The sequence below is a fragment of the Gracilinanus agilis genome, chromosome 2 (assembly GCF_016433145.1).
Source record: "Gracilinanus agilis isolate LMUSP501 chromosome 2, AgileGrace, whole genome shotgun sequence".
In the NCBI taxonomy this organism is placed as follows: domain Eukaryota; kingdom Metazoa; phylum Chordata; class Mammalia; order Didelphimorphia; family Didelphidae; genus Gracilinanus; species Gracilinanus agilis.
In genome coordinates, this window is record NC_058131.1 from 389,946,214 (window position 1) to 389,967,740 (window position 21,527).

Here is a 21,527-nt window from a genome sequence, read left to right on the forward strand (position 1 = left end):
CTTCCCCCCAAATACTTAACTAGCTGTGGGATCCAGGGCAAGTCACTTAACCTCTATAAAATAGGGATAATAATACCACCTACCTCCCAGGGTTGTGAGGATAAATGAGATAATAGTTGTAAAGTGCTTTGTAAATCTTATAGTACAATATATGTAAACACTAATTATTATTATTATTATCCTTATCAGATACATCTTCAGAAAGTATCTAAAAATCATTTACATTCCGATGTAGAAACCTTCTTTGAGAACCAGGCTTTGAGCTAAATGGCTGAAATAGAAGGTTGGAATTCCAGCCAACACTCAGAGAGGTGGGGCAGATATGAAGGATGTTTTGGGCTTGGGAATCTTCTTACAATCCCAGTAATCCTATAACTAGACAGCAGCCTACCACACTTATTTGTCTTTTCCTCCCTTCCTTTGTGACTTGAGGTATTTTCAGTGGTCAGCCATGTGGGAAACTGGGAGCTGAGAGAGATTGTTGAGACTAATCTCAACATTTTTCTCAGCCCCTAAGGCAGAAAAAGGCACTTTGGCCTTTTGGTGAAAGTAGTATCCATTGTTTCTCACTCATTCAAAGTAAATCTTCATTTCTCCAACTCTTCAGAAAAGAAACCAGAGACTAGAAAGAGCTAGAAAAGCTCTTAGAGCTAGAGAAGATATTTTATTGTTGAATTGTTTCAGTTATGTCCAACTCTTCACAACTCATAACCTCATAACATTTGGGGTTTTCTTTTTTTTTTTTTTTTTAAACCCTTACCTTCCGTCTTGGAGTCAATCCTGTGTATGGGCTCCAAGGCAGAAGAGTGGTAAGGCCTAGGCAATGGGGATTAAGTGACTTGCCCAGGGTCACACAGCTAGGAAGTGTCTGAGGCCAGATTGGATCCTAGGACCTTCCATCTCTTGAGCCACCCAGCTGCCCTCTTTTGGGGATTTTCTTAGCAAAGATACTGACATAGTTTGCAATTTCCTTCTCCATGTCATTTGATAGATGAGGAAACTAAGGCAGATGGGGTTAAGTGACTTGCCCAGGGTCATACAGCTAATACATGTCTAAGGCCAGATTTGGACTCAGGAAGATGAGTCTTCCTGTTGGAATCCCCTGGATCTTTGGGGAGATATTGGTGCTCATTTAACAGATTCTTGAAACAAGTAGATTCAGGACCAAATGATCCAACATTTCTTTTATCTTAAAATACCTTGTAGCTCAAACATTTCTTTCTTTCTTTTTTTTTTAAGCCCTTACCTTCTCTCTTAGAATTAATACTTAGAATTAAAGAACTGATTCTAAGGCAGAAGGAGTGTTAAGGGCTAAGCAATGAGGGTTAAGTGACTTGCCCAGGGTCACGCAGCTAGGAAGTGTCTGAGGCCAGATTTGAACCTAGGACCTCCCATCTCTAGGCCTGAGCTACCCAGCTGCCCCCAGGAAATAACTTTTTAAAACAACACTTTGATTATCATCTCAAGAGTGGCACAGTATCCAGAATGCTAGACTTGGGAGTTGGAGGACTCTGTACTTACTGCCCATGTGTCCATGTAAGCCACTTGAATCTCTGTAGCCTCAGTTCTTCAACAGTACAACAGCTGAGATTATGGGCTCTCATGAAAACAATTGGTGGTACAATATAAGGGCCCTTTCACCTCTCAGACCATGATCCTAGGATTTCAGGGCCTGTGTTCCTACGATCCCACTCATCTGAGAGCAAGACCTTGGAAAATCGGAACCTCAAGAGGAAAAGCAATTCAGTCAGATACCGGAGAGGTTATAGCAAGAGGAAACCAGTTGGGCTGTGGCAAAAGAACAACTCATCTGGGATCTGGAAAGGCCTCATAGTCCCACCTCAGATCTCTTGTCTTTTCACCGTTGTTGAACTGCCATAGTTTTCAAGAGAGCGCGTGATCTGTAGTGTCTCTCAGTTGTCCTATGATGGGGAAACAGCCTGTACCCTTTGGCTCAGCCAATGTCTATGGATTTCCCAAACCTCAGGGAGAAGCAGAGAGGATATGGGTAGGTAGGGGTTTTACCAATGGAAGAACCAGCTATAGCGGCCTCCCTCAACCTCCAAGCGACCCAGACAGGGGAGAGTGGGGTTGTTAACTGTAGGGGACTAAGGCTTGGGAACGGCAAGCTGAAGAAATGCTGCTGGTGGATAGAGCATTCCCCTCTATGTTCTATCACCCTGGGCAGAAGTCCTCCTCACCCGACTGTAGTTATAGCTCCATAAAGGATGCTAAAATTCAGACAATCTAGTCCAGTATATTTATTTGAAGAAAGGGGGAAGCTTGAGCCTCAGAGAGATTGTGCGAGAGGTAAGGCCACATAGGTTGTAAGGATAAGGACTGGGATTCCAATTCAGATTCCACATCTGTTATGAGGATGAGGTGAGGACCTAGCATCTACATCACATTTAAGCCTGAGCAGCATCTATGTGTCTCCCTTTATATTTTCTTTGGGAATATATCTTTATGTGTCAGGCAGAGCCCTTAAAGGGCAGGATATCTTAGGAGGCAGTGTACTATGGATGGAACTTGGAACTAGGAGTTAAGACTCTGGGTCTCCAGCTGGACAAGGCATGTCACCTCTCAGCACCTCCTTTTTTCCCACATGGAAAATGTTGGGGTCGGGAATAAAGGTCCATTTGTATATGTATTTGACTCTGATCATATGAAATCGTGCCACATAGGCAACATGGGCTCATGGATGAGGTGGCCTGAAGACAGAGCAGGAAAATAGCAACAACCTTGACTCTGAGGCTCCCTCCCAAGAATAACCACTCGTAGTCTTTCCCCTGGTGAGCGTCATGTTCTTGGCAAACAGCCTCTTTGTTTCCACAGCCCTTTTGCCCAAGGGACAGGTCAGTGAGAATGTGAGCTGCAGCTGTGTCTAGGGTCCCATGGATTGGGGCAGCTGATTATAGTTTCCCTGCGCCAGCAGGGAGGGGGGAGTTGGGGGAGACAGACTGTCTCTAGACCTAACTCTCTCCCTCTCTTTGGATTATTTCAGTATGGCCACCCCTGCTGAGAGCCCAGAGTTTGGGAATACTGGAGGAATCTATACTCCCCTAGGGAAAACCTAGGCTAAGAGAAAACAGGACCGATGGACAGAGAGCTTTTCAGGCAGTTTGGCTGGGACCTTGCTGACTCAGGAGACACAATGAGCACAATTCTCCCTCCTGCAGGTCATGCCAAGCCCCTGGGGAGAAGCCCTCCTCGGGTTTACGCAAGGGGGGAGAAGTCTTGGGGCTGCTGTGTGGGAGGAGAGTGACCCTAGACATGGGCTCCTGGCACCCATATGGCCCCAGGTGGCTCAGGGGTGGGCTGATTTCCAGGTATTGTCCCAGGAAGTCAGCAGTGAATTGCCTGTGTACCCCCATGGAACAGCAGATGGCTAGAGCAGTAAAGGAACCTATAACTAGACTGTTAAAACATAGTACCTTAAATATTTAGTTCCAACCCTTCATTTACCCCCATCCGTACCCTCACAAGGCAGCTATTTATTTCCTGCACCACAAAAAAATGTTTAAGACACGAAAGACTCATTAATCACCGTAACAAGATATTTATGCTTTATTGCAACCATCCATCGCCATCATAATCTCCCTGAAAGGTAAAAGGACTTTGTGGGGCTGCTGAAGAGCAGTTTTAATTTTACCTCATACCTACACTGTGGGAGCAACTCACAAGGCTTCAGTCTCCCTGACAGCCACAGTATGACTTTGATTGTCTGCTCGCCATCGAGTCCAGCTCTTCATGACCCCATTAGGGTTTTTTTTTTTTTTGATAGAGATATTTGGAGGGGTTTGCCATTTCCTTTTATTTTTCTTCTTTTTATATTTTCTTTTTATATTTTATAGATGAAGCAACTGAGACCAACTAGGTTAAGTGACTTGCCTAGGGTCATACTGGTAGGAAGTTGAAGAGACTGAATTTGAATTCAGGAAGAGGACTTTGATGGTCTGTGCCACTAGCTTCTCCCTTGGTTGTCTTGTTCCATTAAATTGTGCGCTTCTCAGGCTTGGAGAATAGTATCTTATACCTTGTAGGCACTTAATAAATGTTTGACTTTCTAACTCCTTTCAGTGACACCATCTCCTAGGTGATGGTTAACAACCTTCATTTTCCTGGTGGGGAAATTAAGGCTCAGACAGGTAATTCCTTTTGCCCAAGATGTCAGTGGCAGAACCATATCCCCAGGCCTCTCTCCACAATCTCTAGTTGTTTTCCCTAAGCACATTTAGTTGACTAGATAAATTCACACACTGTACCACTGAATAAAAATTTAAAAGCAAATTTTAATCAAACCCTAGATTGGGTGACTCAAAGCTCTTGGGTCACAAAAGTTCAGAAGAGGAAGGCTTAAGTGGTTAGGGATGGCTTCTTCATAAGTGAGGTGTTTCCTTACTGCAGGGGACAATAGAGATGTAAAGAAAATAAAGCCTTAGGCCTGAGCCCTCCAGAAAGTGATCCGCATTTAGGTGATGTTCTGTGCTCATTGCTTTCAAGTTTAAAAAGCACTTTTAGGAGATCATAGTAGAAACATTTTAATCCGCATTTTACAAATCTAATAAGATAGATATTATCTAGAACTCTCATTCTCTCTCTCTCTGTATACACACACACACACACACACACACACACACACACACACACACACAGAGACATCTTCACATCTGACATCAATATAGACCATAAGATTTACCAAAGACTTTTTTACCTACCTTCTCTTATGTGATCTTTACAAACAACCCTATAAAGACGGTGCCAGAGGTACTGTTATCTCCATTTTGGAGTTAAATGAGATATCTGGGGTATTCAGGGAGGACTAGCACCTCTGGAGGGCTTGCCGAGCCCTTTTGGGCTGCTCATCCATCTTCGAGGTCCACTTTTTACTCAATTCTCATCTGTGGCTCCAAGAAGGCGCAGCATTTCCAACTGCTACACCTTGGTAAAACTATCTCAGCAGAGGGGCTATATCATTTTGAGGGTAACCTAATAAGCTGCCAATTCATCAATGAATTAGGGGAATGTCTGCCTCAAGCATGGATAAGAACAATTTGTTCCATTGACCATGAAGGTCACTAGAATGGGTGCTGTGGAGTGCTTGCTTAGTCAGACATCAAAGACACTAAAATCGTCCAGTGCATCCTGGGCCATTGCCAGTCATTCTGACTTTTGTCCTGCCACTGGACTTCCATGACTCTGAATGAGAGAATGAGGATGAAGTCTGTGCAACTTGGCATCATTTAAATTCAATTCACACACAAGACGAAACATCACCCTTGTGGGGTCATTGGTCCTCTTCAAAAACAAAGGATGAGTCACAACAAATAGCAGAGCCTAAAGATGAAGATGATTCTTTTCCTTTCCTTCTTTCCTGTCCTGCTTCCCCTTTTCCCTCCCTCCTTTCTTGCTTGCTTCCTTTCTTCTTTCCTTCTCTCCCTCCCTTCTTTCCTTCCTTGCTTCCTTCTTTTTTCTTTCCTTTCTTTTTTCCTTCCTTCTTTTTGCTAAGTGTACTCTTCCCCCATTCCTTAACTATCCCCCTACCCCCCCCCCCTCAATACACAAGCCATCCTTTATAACAAAGAAAAAAAAGCATTTCAGAAAACTAACCGGAGGGTCTGGTAGTATGTGTAATGTGCCACACCCATACTTGGACTAGATTTCTAAGGCCTCCTCCAACTGTAACATTGGAGAATTCTGTGATTACACCTCTAATTCAGAGATGGGGCCTAGGAGAGGGGCAGGTTGGGACATGGAGCTGCCATTACCTTGAGGAGAGGACAGGGTGTGTCTGACAAGGGAATGGGGTAGGTCTTTGAGCAACTACAGGCTTGTTTCCAAACTCTCTGCCCTTAGGATCTAAACTTTGTGTCCTTTTAGGCTGTTAATATCCTGGACTTGTTAGCTGCTGGGAGTTCTGCTTAACCAGCTGCCATCAAGAATGATTCAGGGGTCAGATTCTGTATGGTCAGAGCCTGTGATTGAACTTAAGCCAAGCAGAGCCTGAGAAAAATGGAAAAGAGGCATCAGTGGATCTCATCCCGAGAATAATTAGGCAAGCCAGAATCTTCTGAAGCTAGGTAATGGGTAGCCAGAAGTAGAGGTCACAGATCATAGAATGCTAAAGCTGGAAAGAACCTTTACCTAGAATGTTAGAACTGGAAAAAGGAACCTAGAACATAAAATGTCAGAGCTAAGGGAGACACGAGATGTTAAGAGTTGGAAAGGGCCTTAGCATACAGTGTTAGAACTAGAAGGGAATTTAGAACTGAGGAGGTTGCACAATGTAGGAATCGCATTAGTCTTGGGAAGTCAGAAGACCTAGGGTTCAAAACCTTCTCTGCCACTGACCTTGGGCAAGTAACTTCCTCTCTGTAGGGCTGTTTTCTCATCTGGAAAATGAGGGAATTGGACTCCAGGTCAAACATTCTGACCTGTGTTTTTTCCCCTACCACCCATCACCAACAAATAGTTGTTGGGGGGGGGTGTTCATTTCTTTAGTCCCCTTTGCATTCTCCCACCCCTATATCCCCAGTGATTCTTTTGAGCATCCTGGTCCCTGCTTTAAGGAACAGTGGGAGGCTACTTCTGTGGCGAGATCTCTTTCTCCAAAACTAAGAAGTCCAGGCTGCATAAGTCTTCTTGGTGATTTTAATTAGTCCCCCTTTTCTGAACAGGTGCAAACTCCTTGCCACCCCCCAGCTGGTGCTAAGACCCAAATGACAGGCAAGGGAGAAGACATGGTCAGCCCTGTGGGATGGGGGAGGAGACCGAGTCAGGTTGCTGAGCCAGATTTAGCAATACTTCAAGGATCAACTCTCAACCCACATGCTCCAAGAAGCCTCCCTTCCTCTGCAAACCACTGATACTGTAACACTCATTTTGCTCTATATTATATTGTATTGTTATTTATCTCTCAGTCTTGCCTGATTAGTTTGTCAGTTAACTAGTTAGTTAAAGTCTGAGCTTCTTGAGGATGCTAGCAACTGTCTTATTTCTGAGTGGTGTATTAGAAGGGGCATTTGACGTGGATAATAATAATAATAATAATAATGATAATAATAACCCTATCTACCACACAGGGCTATTTCAAGGGAATGACCTTGTAAACCTTTTTGAAAGTGCTAGATAAATGTGAGTTCCTATTACTCACCTTCATCTATGGGTCTCCCACAGTCTTGCACAGAGGAAGAAAATGTCGAGTTGATTAACCTTGCCCTTTGATAAGGATAAGCAAGGACTGCTTGAGAAAATAAATAATTCTGTTCATCCTTTGTTCCTTAGATGAATTAGGAAGAAACCCCAAATCTTGCCTGCTACCCAAGTCACGCTCCTCTCCTTGATCTGTTCCAGACTAGTTGCATCAAGACAGCTGCTGAAATGAAAACTATCCCCTAAGAACTTGTGCATGTTATGCCTTTTACTATTAAAGAGGAAAGCACAAAACAGAAGTGTCAGAGAGAAGCAGTGTGGGTAAATGAACAGAGTGCTGTCTCTGGATGTCAGGGATTCAGGGTTCTAGTCTTGGTTTTGTCAGTGGCCTTGGGAAAGTCACCTCTTCTCCCTCAGTCTCATTCTCATCCTCCATAAAATGAAGCTGTTGGATGACATGATCGCCAAGGTCTTTTCTAGCAGTGACATTCTCTTTTCCTACCTTCCTGTTTGTGGTTTTGTTCAAAGGTCATTTTGGTCAGTGTGCAAAAGGTCTCTTCCAGCTATAACTTTTTGTGTTTCAAGGTCTCTACTAGCTCTGATATTCTCTGAGGCATCTGGGTGGTCCAAAAGATAAAGAATTAGATTTGGAATCCAGAAGACATGTTCAAACCTGGCCTCACACACTTACTAGCAGTTTTCGAGCTGCAAGCAAATCATTTTACTTGTCTACCTCAGTTTTCCTCATGTATAAAATGGAGATGATAATACCAGCTATCTCTCAAGTTTGTTGTTGGGATAAAATTAGATAATATTTGCAAAGCACTTTGCAAACCTTAAAGTGCTGGCTGTACTGATTATTAGCTATTTTTATTCTCTATGCCAAATCCCATTCCACCTCAGACATCCAGTGGTTCTAAGAGTAGCATCAAGATTGTGGGTCCTAGATTTAGGTGCATCCAGAATCTGCTCATGCTTTGGTGGAACTTCTTTAATAAGGGTTCTCAACCTTTTCTGTTTCATAAATCCCTCTAGCAGCCTGTATACCACTTCTTAGAAGAATAATTGTTGTTTTTTAAAAAACTCTTTTATCGTCTGTCCTAGTATCAATTCTTAGAAAACTAGTAAAGGCTGGGCAATTAAGGTTAAATGATTTGCCCAGAATTACACAGCTAGGAAGTATCTGAGGCAAAATTTGAACTCAGGTCCTCTCCCAACTCTAGGCCTGATACTCTATCCACTGTGCTACCTAGCTGCCCCCAGGACTGTTTTTAAATATACAAAATAAAATACATAGTTACTAAGGAAACCAATTATATTGAAATATAGTTATCAAAGAAGAGTTCACAGATTCCAAGTTTTTTAGTACCTGTTAGCTCTTTGGAGGGTCAAGTAGAGCCAATTCAGAGAATGAACTTTGACTTCTCAGAAGTTCACTGCCTAAGAGGACCCCTAAATACCAGGTCGCCCCAGCTACCAGTGTCAGTCAAGTTGATGGACTCTAGGGAGAAGCCTGCCTCCCTCAGTGGAATGTGGACAGAGGGTTTAGAAATGTCAGGCATGGCTAAGAGGTCTTAGGAAGCTTCTCCCTCCCTTCTCTGGCATCTGAGCCTTTCCCAATTTTTCTAAGTTGTCAGAGTCTAATCATATTCCCCCTGCCCCAAGTTTCCTTTGCATTTCTGTTTGTCTTACTAGTTTCACAGTCTCTGCCTGTTCTCTCTGTTCTCCCTATTTCTTTACTTCCCAGTGCCCTCCACTTTCACTTCTTTTCTACCTCAATTAGTCTTTAAAACTTAAAAAAAAAAAAATAGGAAAACACACAAAGACCTGGGAGTGCTTAGATGAGATGAGCCAGGGGTGTAGGAGACGTGGCAGAGGCAGGGAGGGATGGGGGGAGGGCCTGATACAGCAAGATCCGGGCTTTAGCTGGTTTAGCCGGGGGTGATTTCATCCCACAAAAATGTCTGATTCAGGAAAATGAGACTGCTTCAGATGGAGCTGAGACGTGGCCAATATGAGTAGTTGGAGTCAGGGCTGGAGAAAGGGAAGAGGGGCAGAAGTAAGGGACCCCCAGCTGTCTTGAGCTATCCCAGGGAAAATGAAGGGTAGGGAGTACCAATAAGCGGGGACCCCCTACTCTGGGCTTCAAGACAGAAGTGATTCATCCAGAAGGCAGGAAGGAGAGGTCTCAGATTCTCAACAGCTGCAGAGAGGAATTCAGAGAGGTGGGATTAGGGTTGGAGAACAACTTCAGTCTTCTCAAAAACATAAGACTCTTGGGGCTGACAAAATTACCTGTGAAAAGAGTGAAAGAAGGGAAGAAAATTTCATAGAATATTACTGGAAGGACTGTTAGAGATTTTTTTGTCCACACCCACCCTCACTTCATTTTACAGAGAAGAAAAATCAGACTTTGAGAGAGGAAGGAATTTGCTCAAGGCCACCAAGTGAATCAGTGACCCAGCTGAGATTAGAACCCAGGTCCCCTGACTCCCAAGCCACAACTTTTTCTACTCTCTGAGCTGACACCTCTATTTTGCTACACCTCCTACAGGCTGCACCTAACAAGCCCCACTATGTTTTGTGCCCCAACCCAAGCCCCAATCCCCATGACCTTTGTTTTTCCATGTGACTTATATAGCCCAGAAGAACATTTATCATCTGGATTACCTCTTCTTATTTTATTTTATTTTTATTGTCATGCAAAACAAACTTCCATATTGGTCATTGTTATAAGAACACACTCAAACAAAACCAACCCCCCCCCAAATAAAACCCTAAATACACTGATGTGAAAGATAGTGCGCTTTGAGCTGCATCTATCAGACTCCAGCAGTCCTTTCTCTGGAGGTGGATAGCATTCCCCATCATAATTCCTTCAGAATTGTCCCAGATCATTGCACTAATAAGAATAGCCAAGGTTTCAGAGTTGATCATTGTACAATATTGCTGTTATTGTGTATAATGTTCTCCCAGTTCTGCTTATTTCACTCTGCATCAGTTCATGCAAATCTTTTCAGCTTTTTCTGAAATTATTTTGCTTATTATTTCTTATAGCACAATAGCATTCCATAACCAACATGTACCACAATTTGTTCATCCATTCCCCAATTGATATACATTCCTCAGCTTCCAATGCTTTGGTATCACAAAAAGAGCTGCTATAAGTATTTTTTATACAAGGAGGTCCTTTCCTCTTCCTTATTCTCTCTGGGATACACATCCAGTAGTGGCATTACCGGATCAAAGAGTGCACAGTTTTATATATATATATATATATATACAGTATAGCCCTTTGGGCATAATAGATTCTCTCTTCTAAAGATTTGCTTCTTCTTCTCCCTTTATGGATTATAGGTCCAGAGCTAGGAGGTAACCCTTTTTCTCTATCTACCTCATTTTTCAGAGGAGTAACCTGAGGTCCAGGGAGTTTGAGTGACTTGCCCAGGGTTCCACAGGTTATAAATAAGAGAAATAAGCCTTGAACCCAGTACCTCTGACCCCAGAGCTCTCTTCTATCCAGTGTACTGCCTTTCCTCAAGCCAACACTCCCTTTTTAGTCTGTCTTCACCAACCAGCTTACAGATCCCCCTATTCCTTTTGTATGACCCTTCAGTTCCACCAGGATATACCAATGTGCTTAGAGATCTAAGCCAACCCTCACACAGAACTTCCTCTAAACTCCCATTCTTGCTAGTCCCTCCCTCAGAACAGTCCTGCTCTGACTTCCACATCCCTTATTCTTGCTTCCCAGGCCTTTCTCCAAAACTTTTCTTTGTTCCTTGGAACAAGAGAGAAAAGGAGAAAATTCAATTCAATTCAATTTGATAACATTTATTAAGTATCTGCTGCATGCAAAGTACTGTGCTAAATGCAGGGAATAGGACAAAATAAAACAGTCCCTGACCTTAAGCAACTTAAATTTTACTGCAACCAGTAGATAACAAGGTAATCTGAGAGGGAAAAGAGGCCTAGCAAACGGATTTGGCTTTGTGTACATGCAGACGCCCACGCAGAGCCTTGAAAGAAGATGGAGAATCTGAGACAAATGTGAAGAGGAGGGAATGAATTCCAGGCATGAGGGAGAGACTGGGAGTGCTAGGAGATAGGAGATGGAATGTGGCGTTTGAGAAACACCTAGTTGTCCTGTTGGATTGGAACCCTGAGTGCATGAAGGGGAATGGTAAAAAATAAATTTGGAAAGGAGGTGAGAGTCAGATCATGTAGAGTTTTAAATGCCAGGCTGGGGACTTTATATTATGAGCTAGAGGCAATAGAGAGCCACTGAATATTTTTGATTAGGGAGTGATGTGGTCACATCTGTGCCTCAGGGAGTTGGTTTTGGCAGGTGTATAGAAAATAGACTAAAGAGGGGAACCAGTTAAGGGACTGCTATAATCCATGTGAGAGGTGGTGAGGTTCTGAATTAGGGTGGTAAATGTGTCAGTGGAGAAAAAGGAATGAATGAAAGAGATGATGTAAAGGTCAAATTGACAAGATTTGGCTACTGAGAGGTAAGGGAGAGGGAAGGATCAAGGATAACTCCAAGGTTTGTATACCCAGGTGACTGGAAAGATGATGGTGCCCTCCATAAAAACAAGGACATTTGGAAAAAAGGTTGTTGGGGAGAAAGCTGATGAATGCCTAGCACATAATAAGCACTTGATAAATGTTTTTTTTTAAACCCTTGCCTTCTGTCTTAGAATTGATACTAAGTATTGGTTTCAAGGCAGAAGAGTGGTAAAGGCTAGGCAATTGTGCTTAAGTGGCTTGCTCAGAATTAAAAAAAATTTTTTTAAGTGACTTGTTCAAGGTCACACAGCTAAGACTTGTCTGAGTTCAAATTGAACCTAGGACCTCCCATTTCTAGCCCTGACTCTATCCACTGAGCTACCTACCTGCCCTGATAAATACTTGTTGCTTGACTAACTGATAATCAGAAGATCTAGTTTCTATGTGATTTGTTTAAGAACACATAACCTCCCTCTTCCAGTTTTTTTATCTGTGAAATGACGAGGTTGGACTAAATGACCTCCAAAGGCCCTTTCATCTCTTAAATCTGTGATCCTATGAATCTTATTCTGGACATGCTGAGTATTCAGTGTCAACAGGACACTCATGTTGAGAGGTCCACCCAAAAAGCCAGTGATGTAGGACCAGAGTTTAGGAAAGAGACTCACATTAGCTATGTAGACTGGGGACTTATCTGCAAAAAGATAGTTGAAATCATGGGAGTTGATGACAATAAGGAAGAGAGTTAAGAGAAAAGAGTAAAGAGAAGAAAAGAGAGCAAGATCCATGACACAGCTTCAAAGGGTATATCAAAGGAGACAGGGCATCAGTGATATTCCAGCAAAAAAGACTAAGGAGTAGGGGCAGCTGGGTGGCACAGTAGATAGAATGCTGGGCCTGGAGTCAGGAAGACTTGAGTTTAAATCTGACCTCAGATACTAACTATTCGACCTTGGACAAGTCACTTAACCCTATTTGTATACTATCTCCCCCCCCAAAAAAAAAAGACAAAAGAATGGGCAAACTGAGAAGAGATCCAAGAGATAACATTGTCAGGGAAGCTAAGGAGAATGTCCCAAAGAAGGGACTTTTTTTTGGAAAAGTTAAAAATGCAGTTTATTTAAAGATATGTAAACTCAACATAAGAGTATTATTTAACACAGGGCAGCAGCTTAAATAAAGAAAGGTAAACCATTTAAAAAACAACAATATTTATGAAGTTTAAATCACTGCCTTGTCAGTAGTGTCCAAAACTGCACAGAGGTCAAGAAGGATGAAGGCTGAGAAAGGCCACTGGATTTATTAGTTGAGATATCATTATAACCTTGGAAAAAGCAGTTTCATTAGAGTGATGGAGTTGGAAGCCACATTGTAAAGGATCCAGATTTGTGTGGGAGGTGAAGAAATGGAGTCAGCGAATGTAGCCAATATATTTTTCTAGGAGTTTTGCCGTGAAAGAGAGAAAAGATTAGAATGATACAGTAGTTTGTGGGTATCACAGGCCCAAAGTGTAGGTTTAAGGAAGGGAGAGTCTTGGGCACATTTGTAGGAGAAATACCAGACAGAAAGATAGATAGATATGAGAGAGAGAAGGATGAGATAAGAGAAAAACAAATAAAAGAGAAAGACAGATGAGAGAGAAAAGAGAGAGGGATTAGAAATAAGAGAAAGGGCTGAGAGATAAATGTGAGAGATAAGAAAAAGACAGATGAGAGAAAAGAGAGATTTATGTGTGCATGAGAGAGAAACAGAGGAGGGGGGGGGGAAGAGAGAGACAGAGAAATAGAGAAACACACAGAGAGAAACAGAGGAAGAAAGAAGGAGGAAAAAACAGGGAGAAAGAAAACAGAGACAGAGAGAGAAACAGAGGGAGAAAGAAACAAGAGACAGAAAAGGAGAGAGAGGGGAAGGGAGAGAAAGAGAGAGAGAATGGTCAAAGAGTTAAAATCTCTGAGAGAATGAGATCAAGAACATAAGTAAAGGAGTTGCCTTGACTAGGAGAAAGGCCAATTCTTTCTGGAAACTAGAGCAAAGGGAGAAGGGAGGGGAGGGGGAAGAGAACATTTAGAGGAGAGTTTTGAAGTGTAGGGTACAGGAGAAAAGGGAGGTTACAGCCTAAATATTCTCAGTAAAGCAGGTGAAGCTCTTTGTTTAGAGGGAGGGAGAAAGGGGTTGGGTAGGGAGCTGCTCCAAGAAATGTAATAGACTTAGGCTTGTGGTCCCAATTACTAGCAAGGCAGGGGCTGGTGGGATTGCTTAAGCTGAGAAGTTCTGAAGGGCAGAAGACTATGGGGTATCCACATTAAGTCTGGCATCAATATGGTGAGCCTCCAAGAACAGAGGACCAACAGACTGCCTACAGAGGGGCCAACCACTCCAGGCCATAAAAAGGATCAGGCTAATCCTCCCAGGCCAATCAAGACTGGGATGGAGAATGAGTGACCACTGTGAGTTTAGCCTGGGCAGGATAGGGAGACCCACTATAAAAAAATAAGTAATAGAAGAATAATCAGAAAAGAAAAGGAGAGGGAAAGAAGAGAAGGCCAAAAGGGGAGAAAAGAAATATGGAAGAGGGGGGAGTGGAGAGAAGAGAGCTGGAACAGAAGAGGGAGAAAAAAGGGGAGCTGGGTAGCTCAATGGATTGAGAGCCAGGCCTAGAGATGGGAGGTCCTAGGTTCAAATTTGGCCTCAGACACTTCCTAGCTGTGTGATCCTGGGCTAGTCACTTGACCCCCATTGCCTAGCTCTTACTGCTGTTCTGCCTTGAAACCAAGACATTGTATTGATTCTAATACAGAATGTAAGGGTTTAAAAAAAGGGGGGAGGTGTGTGGGAGGAGATCAGAGGAAAGAAGAAATGGTGGAGGAGAAAAGACAGAAGGGAAGAGGAATCCTATATGCTCCTAACTGGCTTGTTCTTGTGACAGAGCCCAGAAAAGAGTATGTCATCACAGCAGGTCCCTCCTGCACCAGCTGGGCAGTTGGAGATTTACTGCCCTGTGGGTCAGGGCAGCAGTGGGTCAGATAGGCCCTAAAGCAGATGAATTCCAGCTGGTGGGCTGGGATCTCAAGGCTATTTGTGAAATCAGCGGAGTTCATTTTTTGGCACCTTCTCCTTCACTTTCCCCTTTCAGGGCCCCGATTCTGGTGCCTCGCCTGTAAACACATTTTCTCCACTGGGTCTCCATTTCAGCTAGCTGTCCTAATTTCCAGTAAGACTTTAGTTGCTAATAATAATAGTAATAACTTCTTTATAGAAATTAACATAGCATTGTCCTCCCAATAAACTTCAAATGAGGAGTCAGGCTTATCAAGATGAAAAGACTTGTCTATGGTCAGGAAGCTAATGAAAGGCAGAGAAAGAATTCAGTCCCAGGACTTTGGCTGCAAGTGATCACACAGTGCTAAGAGACAGAAGGATCAAGTTCAAAACCTTAGCTGGTAGATGTCAATGATAACTGATGTCACCATATTATGAGCTCTGGTGTGATTCCCAAGTTAAGAAAATGTAGTTAATTGTCAGGCCATGTGAGGACTCTCTTACTAGCAACATCCCTCCATCTAGCTTATGAATATCATTCTGTTCATGGCCCACTTTATTTATTTCGTTGTTTTTTAAACCCTTACTTTGTTTTAGAACCAAAAGTAAGTATTGGGGGCAGCTAGATGGCCCAGGGCACAGAGAGCCAGGCCTGAAAATGGGAGGTCCTGGGTTCAAATTTGACCTCAATACTTCCTAGCTCTGTGACCCTGGGCAAGTCACTTAACATCCATTGCCTAGCCCTTACCACTCTTCTACCTTAGAATCATCAAAAGAAAGGTAAATATTGATTTTAAGGCAGAAGAACAATCAGGGCTAGGCAGTGGGGGTTAAGTGATTTATCCACATAGCTAGGAAGCATCTGAGGCCAAATCTAAACCCAGGACCTCCCATTTCCAGGCCTGGCTCTCTATCCACTGTGCTACCTAGCTGTCCTTTCATGGACCACTTTGAAAAGGAATTCTTGGGGGCAGCTGGATAGCTCAGTGGATTATGAGCCAGGTCCAGAGACAGGAGATCTTGGGTTCAAATTTGGTCTTAGACACTTCCCAGCTGTGTGACCCTGGGCAAGTCACTTGACTCCCATTGCCTAGTCCATACCACTCTTCTGCCTTAGAACCAGAAAGTAAGAGTTTAAAAAAAGAAAGAAAGAAAGAAAGAAAGAAAGAAAGAAAGAAAGAAAGAAAGAAAGAAAGAAAGAAAGAAAGGAAGAAAAGGAATTCTTATATCCTCCTCTTTCCATTGCTACCCCCTCACTGGACAGTTGCAGTTTAATAGTGGCTGACTATGGGTGTGTCACTTCTCTCTGAGACTAAATTTCCTCTTCTTTTAAATAAGACAGATGAAATCATTTTCAAAGTCCCTTTCACAAGCATCTCATGAGCTAAGACCCCTTCCATGTCTAATGTTCTGAGCTTTCTTCTAGTTCCAATATCCTACATTCTGAGAACAGGAAATCTGTCTCAGAGAAAAAAGGGATGCCAGGGAGAGGGGAGAGCCTGACATGGGAGTTTGAGTGCACCAAAGAGGATCTTTCCTCTCTGCTCAGTCTTGCAAGGGGCCAGCCCTGATTCAGACAGGCCTGTTTTCTTTCTCCAGCAGGAAAATGGGGGAGGGAAGGAGACAAAGAGGGAAAGGAAAATCTGGTCTGTCTCACTCCACAGAGCAGCTCAGGGAGGGTAGTTCATCTACTAGTAGGGCCCCAGAACCAAGAAGAGGACCCTCCAAATGCTGCTAACTTCCTTCTGGGTTGTGTTTGCTTGCTGAGTCACTAGTGGAGGCTGCCACGTTGATGGTGGTGGTGGCAGTGGCAATAATCACCCGCCTCCCAGCCGATGTGCTCTGGAAAGATGTCTGGCTTTCAGGCCACATCAGGGAACACATAAGAGCTGCCACGTTGTCAGGGCTGGGTTTTAAGTTTCTCTCTCTCCACAACTCCCCTTCAGTTAAAAAAAAATTCCAGATGTGTGGAGTTTCAGGGGGAAAAAATGGTGTCTGTTCACAGGATGAGGACCAACAGCTGCAATAATTCAGTCTTAGGGGACTGCGGGAGGAGTCAAAGCCAATCCACCCCAGAGTTTGTTCAGCTCAGGCCAAAATGAGGGAGGTCTGCTAGAGGAAAATGTTCTAGGAGGCATCCAAAGCTCTGGTTTTAGAGCCTAAAATCATAGACTGTCAGAACTGGAAGGGGCCTTAGAGGGTAGGAAAAGTAAAATCCATAGACTAGAACAGTAACAGTAACTTTGCTTTGGGGTTATACAGCTCACCCCATAAAAAAAGCCAGAAGGAGATCCCTGCCTCCTGACACTCAGATAGGATACCCTTGCTCCTACATTCATTTGATCCTCACAACAGCCCAAGAAGGGCAGGGATAATTATTTCCTTCTTATAAATGGGGAAACTGAGACCCAGGGAAGCAAAGAACACACTCATAGTAGCGAGTCAGGGATTAGAAATCCATCTCTGGCTAAGGACCAAACATACTAGGGAGGCCAACTTTGACCTATACTTCACCTGGCTGAATCCAGGGGTCTATGCATGAACGAATGAAAAACCATTTATTAAAACTCTTCAAATGAGCCAAGCACTGGGAATACAGATAGGAAAAAGCCAGACAGACTGCTCTTAAGAAAGGTATACTTTGAGGGCAATATCAAATATAAGAGATCAAGTACAGAGAAGATAGAAAGACCCCACAATTTTGTGTGGGTCTCTCACTGTCTCTCTGAATTCCAGGCATCACAGACATTCTGGAAAGCCTCTGTGGAAGAGCAAGTGTGTTATCCAAAGAGATTACACACTGGACTTCATTAATGATTTATCGGTGAGCAGGGGAGTACAACAAGAAGGCTAACTCTTGATGGAAGCAGGACTCGAGAGACTTGTCCCCAGTGGGTGATGGAGAACTCCTGAGGCCTTGAGGGTGAAGGTGTTGAGAGTTGTAGAAGAGGTGAAACAGGGAGTTATTCTCCTATAATAGTTTTTTAAAAAATAGCATCACACTGGGAATACTTAGATTCCAAGTCTTTCTAGCTGTGTGACCTTAAACAAAGAACTCCATCTCTCTGGCTTCAGCCTCTTCCTCTTTAACATAAGGACAACAATCCCTGTCCTGCCCACTTCCTAGGGTTCTACTGAGGGATAAGAAAAGATAATAGAAGCAAAGTGTTTTTGAACCATGGAACACTACAGAAAAGTGAGCTAGTATTATAAGAAAGGGGCCAAAGTCAAACTTCACCTGTTTCACAGTTCGGTGTTGGCCGCTTGCCCCTTTAAGAGCAATGAATAAAGTGACCCCAAGAACAATGAGATGTTTGTGAATGCTGGCAGGGATAAATATGCTGCATCATGGGAAGGGCTGGGTAATTTGAGAATACCTAGACCCTCTCTGGTCCCATGTGCCCCTACTCCCACCCCCTGCCCCCTCTCTCCTCCCACTACACTGGAGCCCTGGTCTCAGGGAGTAACTCTAAAAGCACAGTCAGTATATTTGTTTTAGGCAGATGAGGACATCCTAAGGAAGACACACCTTGGACTCACAGAGAGACTCAAGATCAGATCTAGGTGGGACCCTTATTGTATAGACAAGGAAACTGAAGCCCCCATAAAGTCTAAATGACCAGCCTAAGGTAACACACTTTATTAGTGGCAGCTCTAGTCCTTGTAGAGCCAAGACTAGAACCCAGATTATTGTACTTTAAGGAACCTCTGATCAGAACCATCCATCAGTGGAAGAGATATCATTGAGATGTAGAGGACTCTTCCTTCACTGCAAGTGATCAGACAAGCTCTATGAATGTTGTAAGCAATGATGCAGAAGCTATTCCCACATTAGTAAGGAGCTTGGACTAGGTAACATTTTTGGTCCCTTATATATTCTAAGAGCCCTTCCAGATGGTCCATGTTCTAGAATGAAAGGTAGTAAGTACTCATTTTGCTGGATAGAGAGATGTCCTACTGTACTCTACTACTCAAATCAAACACCTCCCAGAATCAATCAGCAAATACTTATCAAACATCTCCTTATAAGTGCCAGGTACTATGCTAAGTGTTAGGGACACCAAGACAAAAAAAGGAACTTTCCCTGCCCTCAGGGGGCTTACCTTTGGTCAAAGGAGACAACATCTACACAAATTCCCAATACACAAAATAAATTGTAAATACAAAATAACTTTGGGGAGAGGGTACTTGCAGCTGAGGGGATGAGGAAAGACCTTTTATAGAAGGTAATGTCTTCACTGAGCTTTGAAGAAAGTTAGGAGTCTAAGGGGCAGAGGAGAAGGAATAAATTTCGGGTTGGTGGGGAGGGGAAGGACAGCCAGTTCAAAAGCATTGAGATAATAATATATAATAAGCTTATAAATTTATATTGAAATCAAGTTCTGAAAGGTTTTAGAAACCAGAAGAATTTTCTTTTTCTTTTTTTTTAAACCCTTATCTTTTAGAATCAACACTGTGAATTAGTTTTAAGGCAGAAAAGTGGTAAAGGCTAGGCAATGGGATTGAAGGGACTTGTGCAGGGCCACACAGTTAGGAATTATCTGAGACCAAATTTGAACCCAGGACCTCTGGTCTCCAGGCCTGGCTCTCTATGCACTGAGCCACCTAGCTGCCCCTAGTTTTAGGATTAAATGAAAATTCCTCTGTTTGGGGGCAGTTAGGTGGCTCAGTGGATAGAGACCTAGGTTCAAATCTGGCCTCAGATACATCCTAGCTATGTGATCCTGGGCAAGTCATTTAACCCCCCAATGCCTAGCCCTTACCACTCTTTCTTGCTTTGGAACCAATACTTAGTATTGATTCCAAGACAGATGGTAAGGGTTTTAAACAATCCCAAAGGTAAGAGGAGCTACTGGAGTTTATTGAACAAGGGAGTAATATGGTCAAATATGCTTTAGGAAAATCACTTTAGTAGCTGTGTGGAGGATGGATTAGAGAGGGAAGAGACTTGAGACAAGGAGACCAATCAGGTTATCGTAATAGTCCAGTTGACATGACAAGGATGTTCAATAGCATAATGGCTGTGTGAGAAGATAGAAGGGAAAAGATGTAGAAGATGTATAGGTAGAAACCACAAGATTTGCCACTGATTGGATAAGTCAAGAATGAGAGAGTGAAAATGATGTCTTCTCAGAAGGCATTCAGGTGGGGATCCCCTCTGCCCCACAGCCTCATGTGGACCCCCTAATCCCAGTCATAGAAGGACATTAAACCCGGAGAATAGATTGAGCTCTGACTCCAATCTCAGAATGAACCTTTAATCCAAGCCACAGACAGAGCCCTATCCCTGACCCCAGACAATAGCTGAATCATAGACTGTCAGAGCTGTGGAGAGGACCTTAGAGATCATCTCATCCATCCCTCTCATTACCCAGATAAATAACCTGAGGCCCAGAAAAGAGAAGCCACTGGACCAGTGCCACATATCAAGTTAGTGTCAGACCCAGGACGGCGGTACAGACATCCTGGCCCCTGGTTCTTCCCAGGTATATTTGCAATTTAATAGGGGACTACCAAAGACTTGATTTGAAGTTGTTATAATTTCTAGGGAGAGGGCCTGCCTATCTTGAAGTGATTCAGGAGATGCTTCTGGGGTCCTCCTTGAGTCACTCGATAATACCACCGCATATCAGCAATCGTCTTCTTGGCCTGTAGAAACTGCCCCCCAAAAACCATACCGCGCCCCGCGACCCCCAATTCCCAACTGTGGAGCCTTCATTTTGTTTAACTTTGCTCTGAGTCCAGCAGGCTCAGAATAGATCAGGGAGGGAGGGAGGGAGAGGGGGCGGAGTTGGGGGGAGACCGGTTAGGACAGCCCACCGCCGAGAGAGAAAGAGAATTGAGAGACAGAGACAGATTTGGGGAGGGGGGAGGGGAGCAGAGAGGAGGAGGGAGTAAGAGAGACCCAGCCCAGCGCTGCAAGTGGTTTCCTGTTGCTCGCTTCTAAACCCTCCAGATTTCTCCAAAGCTTCAGACTGGCCGAAGCTCTCTGCTGACTGCACTGCTTTGCCACCCAGTCCCTGAGGTATGGCCCCGGGAAATACCCCCCCCCCCCCCATTTCTTCCTTGATATATGGGAACTCCTCATTACTGAATCTAGGCTCCCTACTTAGGGCATAGGCAGTACCTTCCAGCTTACTCGCCTCCTCCGACTGGGACCATGCGCCCTTCACTTTCTGGGAAGACCGGGGCCATCGCGCACCTCCTGCACCTTGCACCCCTGTCTTCCAGAGGCCACTTTGGGGGAAAGGAAAACTGCCTGGTGAATTTCAACCGACAGAGATCCGCACCCAAAGGCCCCCCCCTCCCCCGCCCCTGCCCGCACCAGGTTTCCTTTTATGAAGTTGGGAGCTGGGGGTGGCGGTGGGGGCGACCGAAAGGTCCCGTTCTCCAGCATTGCACCTCGGGGCATTCTCCCGTGGGTTTGACTCTCCCTTGCCCCTCCTCTATGAATTGCACAACCCGAGAGCAGAGCGAGCCCGAGTAGACTTTTGAGGGATCCCAGATATTAGGTATGGGTGAGGAGACTGAGACTCGGAGAGGAAGAAGGGACTTCCCCGAAACCCGCGAGTGATGAGCTAGGTACCACACACACCACCTTTTGTTGGGAATTGAGACCTAGCTCGGCTAATGTGCGGGCGCTTCAGAGCTGATGCTCTAAATTGCTTCTGCTGCCTGTTCCATTAGAGAGAAGTTGGGGGTGGGGGCACACAGGTACTGTTAGTTCAGATTCGAAAAAAGGGGGGTTGGCAAATAAAATGTAGCTGGAGGGTGGTTGGAAGGGCTCTGACCCACCTCCCCCTCTCCTTCTCCCCCCCCCCCCC

At 44.0% G+C, this 21,527-nt stretch overlaps 1 protein-coding gene across 3 annotated transcripts in view; it reads left to right on the top strand.

The window, feature by feature from the left end:
* The first annotated feature begins 20,640 nt into the window (after positions 1–20,640).
* The window catches only part of SPARC (secreted protein acidic and cysteine rich), a 31,680-nt gene continuing 30,793 nt past the window's right edge, over positions 20,641–21,527 (top strand). For all 3 annotated transcript variants that reach the window (XM_044664482.1, XM_044664483.1, XM_044664486.1), the window contains exon 1: positions 20,641–20,728. The gene's annotated coding sequence lies outside the window, so the exon portion shown is untranslated. The remainder of the gene's footprint in view (positions 20,729–21,527) is intronic.